Source organism: Muscardinus avellanarius, assembly GCF_963383645.1.
Source record: "Muscardinus avellanarius genome assembly, chromosome: 11".
Lineage (NCBI taxonomy): Eukaryota > Metazoa > Chordata > Mammalia > Rodentia > Gliridae > Muscardinus > Muscardinus avellanarius.
This window is the reverse complement of record NC_137797.1, coordinates 62822442-62832970: the sequence shown is the minus strand read 5'-3', so window position 1 is coordinate 62832970 and position 10529 is coordinate 62822442. Positions and strand designations below refer to the sequence as shown.

Sequence of the window (10529 nt, the reverse complement as noted above, 5' to 3'; positions counted from 1 at the left end):
AAACTTGTTACATGACCTACAACTATATTTTCCATATACAATAAGACATTTACTCAGTCAGGACAAACAGATGTAAACCAGGTTTTAAAACTAAATCTTTGAATCAAAAGACAATAACTTATTGGTCAGTTTACATACAAATATAAAACCCATATAATTTTTAACTTAAAAACTCCTTTGACACATTTAGATGAATCCAGATAAAAAGGACCTTTAGCTCTTAGGTATAGATGCATCTATGGTCACAGGTATATAGCACAATTTGTTCACATTTACCCACCAATTTATCTATTTTAATAACTAGTCAGTAGTTTAACCATCATTTTAACAACTTTCAGCCAGAAGACTGGGTCTTCATCCAATGGCACCGGCAAGAGACACTCGAACCCCGGTGGAAAGGCCTTACATGATGCTCATGACTACCCCAACAGCCCTAAAGGTGGACAGTGTAACAGCTTGGATACACCATACCCACGTGCGGACACGGGACCAGTTCAGCAAACCAGTTAAAACATCACACAAAGCCTGACGTGGTGGCGCACACTTGTAATCCTCGCGCTTGGAAGGCAGAGACAGGAGGATCGTTGGGGGAATCCCGGATGAGCCCCCATATGTTATGCCAGTCTGTTATCCACCAAAGACCACCAGAAGCCGAGCCTGATGTAAATTACATGAGGGATTGCATTCAAGCTCGAGCTTGGGCTCTCCACGTACACCAACACAGTGGTCACAGAGGAAGAGCACTTTGCCCCCCAAGAACAAAGCTTTTATTCCCTAAGAAGACAGTCCTTCCCACCATTACATTGATTGGTTGTTTTGTAACCAAGCAACCACTGTTGGCCCCGGATTGGTTTAGCTTTTGTGCCATAGGAAAGGGCTGTTGTCAGGAAAATTTCAGCCATCTAAGCTGACCTTTAAATTGATTGGTCCAGCCTGTGGTACCTATCTCAAGAATGTTCAAGTTGAATGGGGGTCTCTTTTATCAGAGCAGAGTGACCTTGCTTGGTTATCTACTGATTCTGGACACAGAGGTACTCTGCACTGATTGGCTGTGTCTAGGAGAAAGTCAGATTAACACAGTTACGGTTTCTCCAGAAGGGACAATGAGTTATAGAAACTTAACTTCTAAGAAAAGGAAACCTAGGCCTACTTTACTTAAAGCTTTGACTGAAGCCTGTCATGGTGTCACTTTGGTCCTTCAGTAACACACAGTAGTAATAAATAGTGCCTCATCAATTGAAAATTTTTCTATGTACTGTGAAATGCCATGACACTTTTTTGTTTCAAATACCCTTTTGATTGATAGCTATCCATATTAGTCATTCTAGTATTCATCATACTACCTATTTATTATATATTATACAAATGCTATTATATATTAAAGTTATTCTTACATAACAGATAAGGGCAAGGACTTTGTCTTCCATGTGTTTATATTCTCACAGAATTTAGGAGCTTGTAGTTATGGAATTAATGAGTATAGGAATATAAGCTTTCTTAAATATTCCTAAAAATAGAAGAAACACAATAGTAATAGCTGAATCTTATATTACTGCCTTATGAGAAGTTTGCATTTTTTTTGTAGTCAGGAGACTGATCCAGGGTCTTGTATATGCTAGGCAAGTGCTCTAACACTGAACTACACCCCAGCCCCTGGGAAAAAAGTTTGCAGGCTTTTACATCAAAACTATGGTTCTCTTAAAACATTTTTTATGGGCCATGTGAAACTTGTAACTATATTTTTCTCTTTGCTTTAGTTAGGATCCTCTGAGTCCAATTGGTGGCACTCCTCTGGGAATTATACAGGAACCTTTGGCATAAATTTTCTGTAGCATTAACACACCCCTGGCTCTTTTGCCTGGGTTTTTCTCTTTTTCAATCATTTTCTAGTGTTCATCTTTTTTTTTTTTTCTAGGAACTGGGGTTCCTAGAAACCCTTCTACCTCCAGGCTCCATAACAGATAAGGGCAAGGACTTTGTCTTCCATGTGTTTATATTCTCACAGAATTTAGGAGCTTGTAGTTATTGAATTAATGAGTATAGGAATATAAGCTCCCAGACCTATTTTATATTTTCATTTGGAAACAGGGTCTCTTAAGCCAGCAAGGCTGGCTCAGAATCTGCACAATACTCATCTCCACCTCTCAAGCACAGAGATTACAGGCATGTGCCACCACACCTGGCTCTAGTGTTTATCTTTATCTAATCATAATCTTTTGTGAGTGACATGGACATCAACAAATAATACAGATCCATAAAACATATTCTCAAAAATAGTCCTTAAACCAAGCTGGGCATGATGGCACATGCTTGTAATCCCAGCATTTGGGAGGCTGAGACAGGAGGATCATGGTTCACAGAGAGCCTCAGCTACTTAGTAAGGCCCTTTGTAACTCAGTGAGACCCTGCTTCAAAATAAAGAATAAAAAATAGGGCTGGGGGCGTAGTTTTAAGGTAGAATGCCCCTGAGTTCCATCCCCAATACGGCAAAAAAAAAAAAAAAAAAAGTTCTTAAAGTTTGTTAAAGCTTCTTATTTCCTTTGATTTTCTGTTTGAGAGACTGTCATATACTTCAAGGCAGTGGGCACATTTCCAAATTCCTACCCCATTTAAAAGCTTATCCGCATCTTTAAAAGAACATTTTTCCTAACAAATATATTCATCATGTAGAATACAGATAAACAAAAAGAAGTATAGCTCAAGAGCAGACACCATGAGGTAAGAACCATTTTACATACTACTTTTGCTCTTCCGTCTTATAAATGTATTTTTTTTTTTTTTTGGTACTGGGGATTGGACCCAGGATCATTTTACTTCCATGCTACATCCCCAGCCATATTTTTATCTTTATTTTGAAACAGGGTCTAAATTGCAGAGGGCCTCACTAAGTAGCTGAGGCTGGCTGCAAAGCTGAGACAGCCTCCCAAGAACTGGGATTATAAGTGTGTGCCACCATGCCCAACTATCAACATATTTAATAATCTTTCCTTAGATTGTGTGTCAGAGTTATACCCCCAGCCATATTTTATTCTTTATTTTGAAACAGGGTCTCACTAAGTTATGGAGGGTCTCAGAGTTGCTGAGGCTGGATGAGAACATGTGATCCTCCTGACTCAGCGTCCCAAGTACTGGGATTATAAGCGTGTGCCATCACACATGGCTGTTCTTTTTTTTTTTAATCTTTTACATTTTTTTTTTGTGGCCAGGAGCACTCTATTTTCTATTTCTGAGCTACACTCCCAGCCTTATTTTATTGTTTTGAAACAGGGTTTTTCAAGGTTGTTGAGAGTTTTGCTACATTGTTGAGGCTATCCTCAAACCTGAAATCCTCCCCTGTCAGTCTCCCAAATACAAAGATTACAGACATGTGCCATAATGCCCAGCTAATCTTTGATATTTTAACAGGCACTAAATATGCTATTTATTACTAATGTGGCTGAACATACCTACCTACAACCCAGTTGTCTGTGTATATATGTGTGTGCGTGTGCGTGTTTGTGTGTGTGCATGTGTGTGTTATGTGTATGTTATGGAATTGGGGACTGAACCCAGGGCATACTACCTCTGTGCTACATCCCAAACCCTTTTATAAAACTTTATTATTTGGTGCCGGGTGTGGTGGCAGATGCTTTTAATCTCAACTTTTGGGAGTCTGAGACAGGAGGATCTTGGTTTGCAGAGAGCCTCAGCTACTTAGGCCTTTTGCAACTCAGTGAGACCCTGTTTCAAAATAACGAAAATAGAGCAGGGCGTGGTGGCGCATGCTTGTAATCCCAGCATTCAGGAGGCTGAGACTAGAGGATCGCGGTTCGTGGACAGCCTTAGCTACTTAGTGAGGCTCTCTGCAACTCAGTGAGACCCGGTTTCAAAATAAAGAATAAAAAATAGGGCAGGGGGTATAGTTCGGAGGTCGAATACCCCTGGGTTCCATCCCCAGACCCGCAAAAAACAAAAACAAAAAAACAAAAACAAAAAACCCCAAAATAACGAAAAAATAGGGCTGGGGCTGGGGATATCACTTGGAGGTAGTATGCCCCTGGGTTCCATCCCCAGTACTGAAAAAAAAAAAATATATATATATATATGGAAACAGTTGCTGACAGTTGCTGGCTATGTTGCTGACTGCTCCACTAAGTGGCTGAAGTTGGCTTTGAACCTACACTCCCCCTGTCTCACCCTCCCAAGTGCTGGGTTACAAGCATGTGCCACCACATCCGGCTTTATATATATATGTATTTTGAGACAGGGTCTCATAATGTTGTCCACACTGGTCTTCATCTTGTGAAGTTAAGTGATTTTTCTGCCTCAGCATCCCAAGTAGCTGAGACTCATGCCAGATTATCTTTTGATTATTTTTGTTATGCTTCTGTGAATTTATAATAGTTGTTTAATTCTTTCTTTCTTCTTCTTTTTTTTTTTGGTGGTACTGGGGTTCCTGGAAACTCTTCTACCTCCGGGCTACACTCCCAGACCTATTTTATATTTTTATTTGGAAATGGGGTCTCCTAAGCCAGCATGGCTGGCTTTGAACCTGCGCGATCCTCCTGTCTCTGCCTCCCAAGCGCTCGGATTACAAGCATGTGCCACCACACCCGGCTAGTTCTTTAATTCTTAAAAGCCATATTCAACTTGATATCCTCTTTTCCAGTTCTACTTCCAATCTAACCTAATTAATGTACCTGAGCTATGGATCCCATTTCTTCCTGTTTCTTGAGGGAGCCAGTCATCCTTTTTTTGGCAGTATCTTTATTCTCTTTCCAATTACCAGTTTTCTTCTCTTGTACTAATAAACATCATTAAATCTCTGCTCTATAAAGAAAAATTCAAATTTCTTTTTTCTCTCTTTTTTTTTTTTTTTGCAGGTCTGGGGATGGAACCCAGGGACATTCAACCACCGAGCTACACCCCTTGCCCTATTTTTTTATTTTTTATTTTGAAACAGGTTCTCACTAATATTGCAGAGGGCCTCACTAAGTAGCTGAGGCTGTCCGTGAACCGCAATCCTCTGGTCTCAGCCTCCTGAATGCTGAGATTACAAGCGTGCGCCACCACACATGGCTTAATTTTTTTTCACTTGCCAGTCTCCTCTAGCTACTGACATTCTTTTCCTTTACAGCCAAACTTCCTCGAATAATTTTCTTCACATGCTGCATCCAAACGCACTGTGAACAGATTTCCATTAAGGCCTCAATGCCTTTTTTTTTTTTTTGCAGGTCTGGGGGTGGAACCCAGGGGGCATTTGATCTCCGAGTTACACCCCCTGTCCTATTTTTTATTCTTTATTTTGAAACCGGGTCTCACTGAGTTGCAAAGGGCCTCACTAAGCAGCTGAGGCTGTCTGCGAACCGCGATCTTTGTCTCAGCCTCCCAAATGCTGGGATTACAAGTGTGTGCCACCATGCCCAGGGTGAACTTAGAAACTTTTAATCAATAGTTTGCTTTTCATCTTATTCACGTTGTTGCTAAAGAACTCCAAGCCCCACTTATATATTCACATTTCTGATTACCCAAAAACATGCTGGATGAAACTAAACCAAGGAAAGGGAAAACATGTTTACTGATGTGGGTTCAGCCAGTTTATTCACCTATGGAGTGTAAGTATAAGGAGAAATAAAGTCTATAATGGTTAAGGTCTGTGAAGAAGCCCTAAAACTGCTTTGCCGCAAACATGAATTTGATTAAAGGAATACAAAATGATGAAAACATCTCATCACACAAAACTCAGTGGCGGGGTCTCGGACAGTCACCCATCAGCAGAGGAAAAGGAGAAAGCCACCTGCGGCTTTAGGAATTATTAAAGGCTGCCAGCACAGCCTTCAATCTTGTGGCACTGTGCTTTGTCCCCTCCACTTCGGGGTCCAGTTCTACGAGGTCCTTGGCTCTGTTATTGCCACGTCATACCTGTCATCTGTCAGAGAGGAGAAGACGTTCTCTAGCACATCGGAGGAGTGGGCCAGCACCAGGAGCGCCGGCGTGCGCCGGTCCATGTACTGAGGGTCGTTTACCCACCACTCCAGTACACTATCTTGAAGTTTTTTTCACTAGTCGCTGCTTCTCAGTTATATTGGTCACCGGATGAGTAGTCATGTCAAATAGCAGGAAATTCTGTTTCTCGGTGGTTAGATGCCCTTCTCTACCAGGTTCTTTGCAATTCGCTCTCGTACATTTCTCAGCTGGTACTGTAATTTAAAAGGGTTCCAGGTCTCACCAGTGAGTAGCTCTATCCATGTTTGGACAGTTTTCGTGGGTTCAGTTGCTTTGATGCGTTTGAGAGTTTCATCCAGTAAAACATCCCCTGTTGGGCTGTCTGACTGTAACAGTACCTTTCTGTCTAAGAGTCGCTTCTTAACCACGGTGGAGGTTCCAGATAGATTCACCCTTGCATGGCCAGCTCTATCAGGATGCCCCCTCGAAGGCCAGATGATATGCAATCATTCCAGAAAGATGTATAACCTAAGTAGCTGAGGCTGTCCATGAACCGCGATCCTCTGGTTTCAGCCTCCCAAATGCTGGGATTACAAGCGTGTGCCACCATGCCTGGCTATGTTTTATCTTGAAACAGGGTCTCACTAAGTCGCAGAGGGCCGCACTAAGTAGCTGAGGCTGGCTGCAAACCTGCGATCCTCCTGTGGCAGCCTCCCAAGTGCTGGGATTACAGTTGTGCACCACTATGCCCTACTGCCCTGCCCTTTCTTTTCTTTTTTTTTTTGGGATACTGGTGTTGTAGTGAGCATAACTGTCCACAGCCAATTATTAGTCCGTCAATCCACACTTTATTACAGGTTCGAACCTGGACCCAAGTGCATGTGTCTCCACATAAGCGGCAAGGGTCCTCAAGGCCTTTTTTTTTTTTTTTTTTTTTTTTTTTTTTTGCGGGTCAGGGGATGGAACCCGGGGCATTCAACCTCAGAGCTACACCCCCTGCCCTATTTTTTTATTCTTTATTTTGAAACCGGGTCTCACTGAGTTGCAGAAGGCCTCACTAAGTAGCTGAGGCTGTCCGCGAACTGCGATCCTCCAGTCTCAGCCTCCCAAGTACTGGGATTACAAGTGTGCGCCACCATGCCCCGGTAGAATAATTTAACATTAGGACACATTACGATGTGATTGAGAAATTCTCAACTTACATATTTTTAAAGGAAGCAGAAAACTAAATAAGTGACAACCGGGAGAAGCCACGGAGCTGGGCTTCATTTCTCAAGACTCCAGAGGGGAGACCCAGGTGCCCGCCCGGCGGAGCACGACTGGGCAACCAGATAGGACGCTCGACCCCTCGGTCCCTCCCGAAAGACCACGACCCCTCCGCCTATCCCCAAAGACCACGACCCCTCCGCCTATCCCCAAAGACCACGACCCCTCCGCCTCTCCGCAAAGACCACGACCCCTCCGCCTATCCCATAACGGCTCCACTGGATAACTGTCAGTCGCCTTCGGTTGCCCTGGTAACAGCCACGCCTCCAACCTCACTTTCTTACCTCTTCCCAGAACGCACTGCGCAACCCCCCACTTCCGGGGTCGGAGGTCGGGTCTTGGCGGAAGTAGGTGCTGAGGTCTTCCGGATGCGATTCCTGGTGGGGTGGGGCCATTAGGTGAACCGAGTATTCCTGGGGCAGGCGGAGGCGGAGGTTACTGTTCTCTTCTTCCCCAACATTCTGAGTGTCTGGAAAGGTTATTATTTCTTGGAATTTTGTTGACTTTCGATAAATAGTTTAGATATTATTTAAACTGGCAGGTGTGTGTGTGTGTGTGTGTGTGTGTGTGTGTGTGTGTATGTATAGTACTGGACGTGGAACCCAGAGGCCTCCGGGCTACACTCCCAGACCTATTTTGTATTTTTTTTTGAAACAGGGTCTCGCTAAGTTGCTGAGAACCTCAGTAAGTGAGGCTGGCTTTGAACCTCTGCGATCCTCCTGTCTCAGCCTCCCAAGCGCAGGGTTTACAAGCGTGCGCCACCATGCCCGGCAGGTGCATATTTTATTTATTTATTTATTTATTTATTTATTTATTTATTTATTTGGTGGTACTGGGGTTCCTGGAAGCCCTTCTACCTCCGGGCTATACTCCCAGACCTATTTTTACATTTTTATTTGGAAACAGGGTCTCCTAAGCCAGCGCCCGTGGCTGGCTTCGAACCTGCGCGATCCTCCTGTCTCTGCCTCCCAAGCGCGGGGATTACAAGCGTGCGCCACCATGCCCGGCTCAGGTGTATATTTTAATTAATTTGATTTAACCATTCCATACGTATACGTATTTCAAAACATCATGTACATTATAAGTAGAAAAGTTTTTATGTCAGCTAAAAAAAGCATTAAATGTTAAAAAGCTGAAAAGTGGGAAATACTTGAAAATTATTTGCAACTTCATTTGTTACTGATATAGATTAAAACAACTCTAGGTTATTTCCTACAAAAAGGCGATAATTTTTGTTTTAGAAAACGAAGGCTGGGCTTGGCGGGTGTCCCTCTGTAATCCCAGCTACTTGGGAGGCTGAGGCAGAGGTTTGCAAGTTGGAGGTCGGCCTGGAATCCCCAGTAAAAATTATACACACACAAACACACTCTCACCACCATGAAAACAAAAAATTCGGAACCCTTAAATCTCATCCACTTTGAAGGGATTTTCCAGATCCTTTCTATGCATATAGTAGGTAATTGTGATTCAAAAGGGAATCACAACGTATGTGCTGTTTTGTAAATTAAAAACGTTTAATTAACATATTTCATTTAAAAAAGACAACATGGTAGCATGTATTGTTATACTTCATATTGGACATTTAAGCAGTTTCTCTTTTGCTCTTAATTAGTACTGCATTGGAGAGATGAAAAACTTTATAGCTAAATCTGCCCACACTCTCATTTTCTTTTTGTTATTTTTTATTTTTGTGGTACTAGGGATGGAACCCAGGAGCATTCTACATCTGAGTTACAACCCCTAGCCCTATTTTTTATTTTTTATTTTGAAACACGGTCTCACTGAGTTGCAAAGGGCCTGTTTCCGCCTCCCAAATGCTGGGATTATAAGCGTTTGCCCCCCTGCCTGACTCACTCTCATTTTTTTTGCAGTAATTACTTTTCTCTTTTTAACTCATTTGTAGCTGGGCGTGGTGACTCACGCCTGTAATCCCCGCGCTTGGGAGCCTGAGACAGGAGGATCGCGCAGGTTCACGCCAGCTCTGCTGGCTTAAGAGACCCCGTTTCCAAAAAAATATAAAATAGGTCTGTGAGTGTAGCCTGGAGGTAGAAGGCCCCTGGGTTCCATCCTCAGTACCACCAAAACAAAACAAAACAAAACAAAAAAAAACTCATTTGTATTTGTGTTTGCACTTCCTTTTCTCTCCCCTAATGCCTTCTCATTCCACCCCTATGTCGTTATACTGTACACAGGTGAAGTTAAACATGGCATTGAAAACCCACTAAAATTTTTTTTTGTGATACTGGAGACCGAATGCAGGGGCATTCTGCCTCCAAGCTACACCCCAGCCCCTTTAATTTTTTGTTTTGAAACAGGGTCTTGCTAGGTTGCTGAGAGTCTGGCTAAGTTGCTGAGGATAGTCTTGAACCTGTGATCCTTCTGTCTCAGCTTCCCAAGTACTGGGATTACAGTTGTCACCCATTTTACACACACACACACACACACACACACACACACACACAGAGACACACACATTGTGGTACTGGGGATGGAACCCAGGGGCATTCTACCTCTGAGCACCCCCAGCCCTATTATTTTATTTTATTTTATTTTATTTTATTTTATTTTATTTTATTTTATTTTATTTTATTTTATTTTGGTGGTACTAGGGTTCCTGGAAACCCTTCTACCTCTGGCTACACTCTCAGACACCTATTTTTTATATTTTTATTTGGAAACAGGGTCTCTTAAGCCAGGAAGGCTGGCTTCAAACCTGTGCGATCCTCCTGTCTCTGCCTCCCAAGCATGGGGATTACAAGGGTGTGCCACCATGCCCGGCTTTTATTATTTATTTTGAAACAGGGTCTTACTAAGTTGCAAAGGTCTTACTAAGCAGCTGAGGCTATCTGTGAACCGTGATCCCCTGTCTCAGCTTCCCAAATGCTGGGATTACAAGTGTGCGCCACCACACCCAGCTTTGTTGTTTTTGCACTGGTGATTGTATCCAGTGGCATTCTACCTCTGAGCTCTACTTCCAGCCCTATTTTATTTTTATTTGTTGTTGTTGTTGTTGCGCTGGGGATTGCATCCAGAAACTTTCTACCTCTGAGCTATATCCCTAGCCCTATTTTATTTTTATTTGGAAACAGGGTCTTGCTAGGTTGATAAGAGTCTCTCTACTTTCTGAGGCTGCCCTCGAACCTGTGATCCTCCCATGTCAGTCTCCCAAGCACTGGAAATACAAGTGTATGCTACCATGCCTGGCTAAATAATTTAAAGTTTATTTATTTATTGTAGTACTAGGGGTTAAACTCAGGGGCATTCTACCTCTGAGCTACATCTCAGCCCTTATTTTATTTTTTTTGTGGTACTGGGGTGGGGGTGAACCCAGGAGCTTT

General features: G+C 42.7%; 1 pseudogene across 1 annotated transcript; it reads right to left on the bottom strand.

Annotated features, from left to right (window-relative positions):
- Nucleotides 1–5784: 5784 nt before the first annotated feature.
- LOC308269477 (Golgi phosphoprotein 3-like) lies at nucleotides 5785–6475 on the bottom strand (annotated as a pseudogene). The gene has a single exon. The product of its transcript is annotated as a Golgi phosphoprotein 3-like (transcript).
- Between the last annotated feature and the right edge of the window lie 4054 nt (nucleotides 6476–10529).